We start from the raw sequence: 8,184 nt of genomic DNA, 5'->3' as shown, positions 1-8,184 counted from the left end.
GGTATCTCTTTTTCAGTGGGAGTATAGCTGGCCTCGGATCCTTTATATCCCCGACTCCAAAAGCCAAGGGGTCGACCTCGAGTCTCCCCTGGAGCTTTCTGCCAGAGGCTCCAGGTAGGACCATTCTCCCCGGCTGCGGTATAGAGCACATTTTTCACGTCTGGCCCGGCCCGGACTGGTCCAAGGGCTACTGCATGAACTATTTCTCGTTTAATTTGTTCAAAGGCTTGTTGTTGCTCAGGGCCCCATTTGAAATCATTCTTCTTCCGGGTCACGTGGTAGAGAGGGCTTACAATCAGACTGTAATTTGGGATGTGCATTCTCCAGAACCCCACAACACCTAAGAAAGCTTGTGTTTCTTTCTTGTTAGTTGGTGGAGACATTGCTGTTTTATTGTTGATCACGTCTGTGGGGATCTGGCGGCGTCCATCTTGCCATTTTATTCCCAAAAATTGAATCTCCTGTGCAGGTCCCTTGACCTTATTCCGTTTTATGGCAAAACCGGCCTTCAGCAGGATTTGGATTATCTTCCTCCCTTTCTCAAAAACTTCTTCCGCTGTATCACCCCACACGATGATGTCATCAATGTATTGCAGGTGTTCTGGAGCTTGCCCCTGTTCCAGTGCAGTCTGGATCAATCCATGGCAGATGGTAGGGCTGTGTTTCCACCCCTGGGGCAGTCGGTTCCAAGTGTACTGGACGCCCCTCCAAGTGAAAGCAAACTGTGGCCTGCATTCTGCTGCCAAAGGGATTGAGAAAAATGCATTGGCAATGTCAATTGTGGCATACCACTTGGCTGCCTTTGACTCCAGTTCATACTGAAGTTCTAACATGTCCGGTACGGCAGCACTCAATGGTGGTGTGACTTCGTTCAGGCCACGATAGTCTACTGTTAATCTCCACTCTCCATTAGACTTTTGCACTGGCCATATGGGGCTATTAAAGGGTGAGCGGGTCCTGCTGATCACTCCTTGGCTCTCCAGTCTGCGGATCAGCTTATGGATGGGAATCAAGGAGTCTCGGTTGGTGCGATATTGCCGCCGGTGCACTGTTGTGGTCGCAATTGGCACTTGTTGTTCTTCGACCTTCAGCAACCCCACAACAGAAGGATCCTCTGAGAGACCGGGTAAGGTGGACAGCTGCTTAATTTCCTCTGTCTCCAAGGCAGCGATACCAAAAGCCCATCTATACCCTTTTGGGTCTTTGAAATACCCTCTCCTGAGATAGTCTATGCCAAGGATGCATGGAGCCCCTGGACCAGTTACAATGGGGTGCTTTTGCCACTTCCTCCCAGTCAGGCTGATTTCAGCTTCCAGCATAGTTAACGCTTGGGATCCTCCTGTCACTCCAGAAATAGAAATGGGTTTCACCCCTTGATACCTTGATGGCATCAGAGTACACTGTGCACCGGTATCTACTAGAGCCTTATACTTCTGTGGGACTGATGTGCCAGGCCATCTGATCCACACAGTCCAGTAAACCCGATTATCCCTCTCCTCCACCTGGCTGGAGGCAGGGCCCCTCTAATAGTGATCACAAAATTCTCCACTTCTGTCTTGTAGAAAGGGATTAGTATTCCTTATCACAGGAGCTGGAGTAAAATCAGCTCTTTCGCTCCATCTGGGAAACTGCTCGCCAGAGACTGGAGCAGCAGCTTTCCTGGGAGGATCATCCTTGACCATTGTTCTCCTCTTCAGTTCACGCACCCGTTGCTCCAGAGCTGAAGTAGGTTTTCCATCCCACTTTCTCATGTCTTCTCCATGATCCCGCAGGTAAAACCATAGGGTGGCCCGTGGCGTGTACCTCCTATATTTTCTTTCTCGAGCAGTAGGGCGCCTTCTGTTAATAGCTGAGACATGGGTTGGTACGCGTGGAGAGCTGGATAGATCGGATAAATCGTCTCTCAATTGTTTGAACTCCTGGGACAGTTTTTCCACAGCTGAAATGATGGAAGGGGTGAGATTGTCTTCGAACTCTCGGAGTTGACGAATCAGGAAATCCACTGTTGGTGATACTCCGTCATTCCAGGTCATTGATGCCAATGTGTGGGCATATGATGATGGCGCACTCCGTGTAAGTTTCCGCCACATGGGTCGTGTACATTCGACTTCATCTGGGTCTACGGATGTGTTCCTGGAATCCGGCCTACGATAGATCATCTCTATAATGGCTGATTCCCTCAGGGACTGGATGCCTTTCTCTATCGTGGTCCAGTTGGCTGAGCGATTCGTAATATCGTCTTTGTAGGGAAACCTTTCCTTCACAGCTGCCAGGAGCCGCCTCCAAAGACTGAGGGCTCGCTTCTCTCTTGCAATCGCTTTGTCAATTCCTCCTTCCTTAGCAAGTGATCCCAGCTGCTTGGCTTCCCTACCTTCTAGTTCGTGACCGTCGGCCCCATTGTCCCAGCACCGGAGCAACCAGGTGACAATGTGCTCCCCTGGAAGACGGGTGAAATCTTTTCGCATATTCCGTAGTTCGGTTGAGGTCCGGGGTCGAGAAGTGACCTCTTCTTCTTCTTCCTCTTCCTCTGACCCACGTAGTAGTAACTCTTGTTCAGGTGCTGTTGCATATAGTAATGGCACTGGGTCTTCATCTTTCTTCGCTTCGCGGGTTGCTCTTTGTGCCTTTCGTCTGCTTTTGCTTACAGGGGCAACAGACATTGTCACAAACTGGACATTTGGTTTAGCTGCAGTGTTTGTCACTGTGGTTGGAGTGGCTGCAGTGTCTGCCACTAGGATTGGAGTGGTTGCAATGTCTATTGCTGGGGTTGGTGCAGCTGTTGTGCTTGGGAGTTGAGTAACACCAACAGCTGCATTATCTGTTGCTGTCGGGGTTTGAGTAGCTACTGTGCTTGTCACTGGGGTTGGTGTAGCTGCGGTGCTTGGAGTAGCCATATTGTCTGTTGCTGTCGAGGTTTGAAGAGCTACTGTGCACGTCACTGGGGTTGGTGTAGCTGTGGTGCTTGGAGTAGCTATATTGTCTGTTGCTGTCGGGGTTTGAGTAGCTGTTGTGCTTGTCACTGGGGTTGGTGTGGCTGCGGTGCTTGGAGTAGCCACATTGTCTGTTGCTGTCGGGGTTTGAGTAGCTGTTGTGCTTGTCACTGGGGTTGGTGTAACTGCTGTATTTGAAGTTGGAGTAGTTGCGTTGTCTGTTGTGGTCAGGGTTTGAGTAGCTGTTGTGCTTGTCACTGGGGTTGATGTAGCTGCTGTACTTGGAGTAGCTGTGTTGACTGTTGTGGTCAGGGTCTGAGTAGCTGCTGTGCTTGTAGTTGGCATAGCTGCGTTGTCTGTTGCTTTGCCATCAGATCCAGAGACATTTTTTTCCCTTTGAAGGTGCTGGATAGTGTTGAGCAGGGCTCTGTAGGCATAGGCCAAGCCCCAGCACATTGCCAAAATTTGTCCCTCTCTGGTATAACCAGGACGACAGCACACCTCGTTTAAGTGTTTTACTAGTTTTTCCGGATGTTGCACTTGTTCAGTGGTGAAGTTCCAAAGCACTGGAGGGGCCTACTGGCCTAGGTACTTGCCCATACTATCCCACACACCCTGCCACTCATAACTGTCCAGCCTCAGGGAAAATCTCCTGGTGGTCCTCCTATATCGTCGTCTAACCCTAGACCAGATTCGAACCTGATACTGCTGAATTTTTGACATTAAACGAAATAGGATGTTCCTACGACGGGATGGCCGTGGGTAAAACACACTCCGTATGTTTGCCAACATGCTGATCCCCAGCACAATCAGCAGGCAGGTTTCAAGGGTACTCAAAGGCCATCTAAAACCTTCAGAACTCTCAATTGCTGTTGCAAATAGGCTGGTGGGGGAACGGGGGGTGAAAGAGAATGCTTCCTTCGTAAGTTTACCCCCCGAGGAGAAAAAAAAAGATATGCAATTGCTAAAATATTTCATTATATACCTCCCAATGTATAGTGGTGATGGCCACGCTGGAAGCACAAACCAGACCAGTTTCATGATCAATGAGTCTATTGTATTACAAGTCATTACCATGAAGTACAGTGAAACAAGAACCTTAGCCCAGGCCCCCCAGCCGATAAACACTAAAACAGCAAATAGTGGCTGTAAGTAAGGTACAACATGCTGAAACTCTGAGATCAAGCGCAACACGTCTGAGAGCCAAATAATCACCATTGTGACGAGTAGTAACAATGAATGCTTATCACAAATATGATTAAACACACTCTGGTCAGATCTGTCGTTATCTCAACCTTTCGTGCCCCACGTTGGGCGCCAAAAAGAACTGTCGTGGTTTGAGCCCAGCCGGTAACTCAGAACCACACAGCCGCTCGCTCACTCCCCCCCCCTCCTTCTTCCTCCCCCCGCTCCCGGAGGGATGGGGAGGAGAATGGGAAGAATGCAACTCCCACGGGTTGAGATAAGAGCAGTCCCGCAACTAAGGTATAACACAAAACCACTACTGCTACCACCAATGATAATAACGATTAGTGAAATAACAAGGGGAGAGGATACAATTGCTCACCACCCGCCGACCGATACCCAGCCCGACCCGAGCAGTGATCAGGGCCTTCCGGGTAACTCCCCCGGTTTATATACTGGGCATGACGTGCTGTGGTATGGAATACCCCTTTGGCTAGTTTGGGTCAGGTGTCCTGTCTCTGCTTCCTCCCGGCTTCCCCTCCTCCCTGGCAAAGCATGAGACTGAGAAAGTCCTTGGTTGGAATAAACATTACTTAGCAACAACTAAAAACATCGGTGTTATCAGCGTTGTTCCCAGGCTGAAAGTTAAAAAACACAGCACTGCACCAGCTACTAAGCAGGAGAAAAATGACTGCTATAGCTGAACCCAGGACACCTAACCATAACCCTAATCCGTAGGACACCATAATGCAGAGTCTGTGGTCTCCAGCGCAGTCAGGATTGCAAGTGAGAAATTTGTCCAAGAACTAATATTGGTGTAGTGCCGCACCCATCTTGGCATGTACATTACATGCCCAGTGTCTCTGAACCTATAGGCTTTGTGGCTCTCTGAACCCTAACCCTTACCATAACCCTAATCTTTAGGACACATTAATTCAGAGGCTGTGGTCTCCAGGAAAGTGCGTGTTCCAGATGAGAAAGTCGTGCAAGCACCAGTGTTGGTATAGTGCTGCGCTCATCTTGGCATGCCTTTTGCAGCCCCAATGCCTCTGAACCTGTAGGCTTTGTGACTCCCTGAACCCTAACCATAACCCTAATCTTTATGACACCATAATGCAGAGGCTGTGGTCTCCAGCGCAGTCACTGTTGCAGGTGAGAAATTTGTCCAAGAACTAATATTGGTGTAGTGCCGCACTCATCTTGGCATGTACTTTACATGCCCAGTGTCTCTGAACCTATAGGCTTTGTGGCTCTCTGAACCCTAACCCTCACCCTAACCCTAATCTTTAGGACACATTAATTCAGAGGCTGTGGTCTCCAGGAAAGTGCGTGTTCAAGATGAGAAAGTCGTGCAAGCACCAGTGTTGGTATAGTGCCGCACTCATCTTGGCATGCCTTTTGCAACGCCAATGTCTCTGAACCTGTAGGCTTTGTGGCTCTCTGGACCCTAACCCTAATCATAACCCTAACCTTTGGGACACCACGATCCAGAGGCTGTGGTCTGCAGAACAGTCAGTGTTCTAGATGTGAAGGGTATTCAAGGACCAAGGTTGGTATAGTGTCGCACTCATCTTGGCATGCCTTTTGCAGCACCAATGTCTCTGAACCTATAGGCTTTGTGGCTCTCTGAACCCTAACCCTAACCCTAACCCTAATCTTTAGGACACCATAATGCAGAGGCTGTGATTTCCAGGAAAGTGGTTGTTTCAGAAGAGAAAGTCTAGCAAGGACCAATGTTGGTATAGTGCCGCACTCATCCTGGCATGACTTTTGCAGCCCCAATGTCCCTGAATATGTAGGCTTTGTGACTCCCTGAACCCTAACCCTAACCCTAACCCTAACCTTTAGGAGACCATAATGCAGAGGCTGTGGTCTCCAGCACAGTCAGTGTTGCAGATGAGAAATTTGTCCAAGAACTAATACTGGCGTAGTGCCGCACTCATCTTGGCATGCCTTTTGCAGCCCCAATGTCTCTGAACCTATAGGTTTTCTGGCTCTCTGAATCCTAACCCTAACCCTAATCTTTAGGACACATTAATTCAGAGGCTGTGGTCACCAGGAAAGTGCGTGTTCCAGATGAGAATGTCGTGCGAGCACCAGTGTTGGTGTAGTATGGAACTCATCTTGGCATGCCTTTTGCAGCCCTAATGTCTCTGAAGCTGTAGGCTTTGTGGCTCCCTGAACCCTAGCCCTAACCATAACCCTAATCCGTAGGACACCATAATGCAGATGCTGTGGTCTCCAGCGCAGTCAGGATTGCAGGTGAGAAATTTGTCCAAGAAATAATATTGGTGTGGTGCCGCACTCATCTTGGCATGTACTTTACATGCCCAGTGTCTCTGAACCTATAGGCTTTCTGGCTCCCTGAACCCTAGCCCTAACCATAACCCTAATCCGTAGGACACCATAATGCAGAGGCTGTGGTCTCCAGCACAGTCAGTGTTGCAGATGAGAAATTTGTCCAAGAGGTAATACCGGCGTAGTGCCGCACTCATCTTGGCATGCCTTTTGCAGCCCCAATGTCTCTGAACCTGTAGGCTTTGTGGCTCTCTGAACCCTAACCCTAAGCATAACCCTAATCTTTAGGACACCATAATGCAGAGGCTGTGGTCTCCAGGAAAGTGGTTGTTTCAGAAGAGAAAGTCAAGCAAGAACTAATATTGGTATAGTGCGGCACTCATCTTGGCATGCCTTTTGCAGCGAAAATGTCTCTGAACCTGTAGGCTTTGTGGCTATCTGAACCCTAACCCTAACTCTAACCCTAATCTTTAGGACACATTAATGCAGAGGCTGTGGTTACCAGGAAAGTGGGTGTTGCAGATGAGAAAGTCGTGCAAGCACCAATGTTGGTATAGTGCCGAACTCATCTTGGCATGCCTTTTGCAGCCCCAGTGCCTCTGAACCTGTAGGCTTTGTGGCTCTCTGAACCCTAACCCTAACCCTGACCCTAACCCTAATCTTTAGGACACCATAATGCAGAGGCTGTGGTCTCCAGGAAATTTAGTTTCCAGCTGAGAAAGTCAAGCAAGGACCAATGTTGGTATAGTGCCGCACTCATCCTGGCATGCCTTTTGCAGTCCCAATGTCACTGAATATGTAGGCTTTGTGACTCCCTGAACCCTAAGCCTAACCCTAACCCTAATCTTTAGGACATATTAATTCAGAGGCTGTGGTCACCAGGTAAGTGCGTGTTTCAGATGAGAATGTCGTGCAAGGACCATTGTTGGTGTAGTACGGAACTCATCTTGGCATGCCTTTTGCAGCCCCAATGTCTCTGAAGCTGTAAGCTTTGTGGCTCGCTGAACCCTAGCCCTAACCATAAGCCTAATCCGTAGGACACCATAATGCAGAGGCTGTGGTCTCCAGCGCAGTCAGGATTGCAGGTGAGAAATATGTTCAAGAACTAATATTGGTGTAGTGCCGCACTCATCTTGGCATGTACTTTACATGCCCAGTGTCTCTGAACCTATAGGCTTTGTGGCTCTCTGGACCCTAACCCTAACCATAACCCTAGTCTTTATGACACCATGATCCAGAGGCTGTGGTCTGCAGCACAGTCGGTGGTCCAGATGAGAAGTGTATTCAAGGACTGAAGTTCGTGTACTGCCATACTCATCTTGGCATGCACGTTACATCCCCAGTGTCTCTGAAACTGTAGGCTTTGTGGCTCTCTGAACCCCAAACCTAACCCTAACCCTAATCTTTAGGACACCATAATGCACAGGCTGTGGTCTCCAGGAAATGTAGTTTTCCAGCTGAGAAAGTCAAGCAAGGACCAATGTTGGCATAGCGCCACACTCATTTTGACATGCCTTTTGCAGTCTCAATGTCTCTGAACTTGTAGGCTTTGTGGCTTTCTGAACCCTAACCCTAACCCTAACCCTAATCTTTAGGACACATTAATGCAGAGGCTGTGGTCTCTAGGAAATTTAGTTTCCAGCTGAGAAAGTCAAGCAAGGACCAATGTTGGTGTAGTGCCGCACTCATCTTGGCATGCACTTTACATCCCTAGTGTCTCTGAACCTGTAGGCTTTGTGGCTCTCTGAAGCCTAACCCTAACCAGAACCCT

Source organism: Strigops habroptila, chromosome 1 (assembly GCF_004027225.2).
Source record: "Strigops habroptila isolate Jane chromosome 1, bStrHab1.2.pri, whole genome shotgun sequence".
Lineage (NCBI taxonomy): Eukaryota > Metazoa > Chordata > Aves > Psittaciformes > Psittacidae > Strigops > Strigops habroptila.
This window is presented reverse-complemented; position numbering follows the sequence as displayed.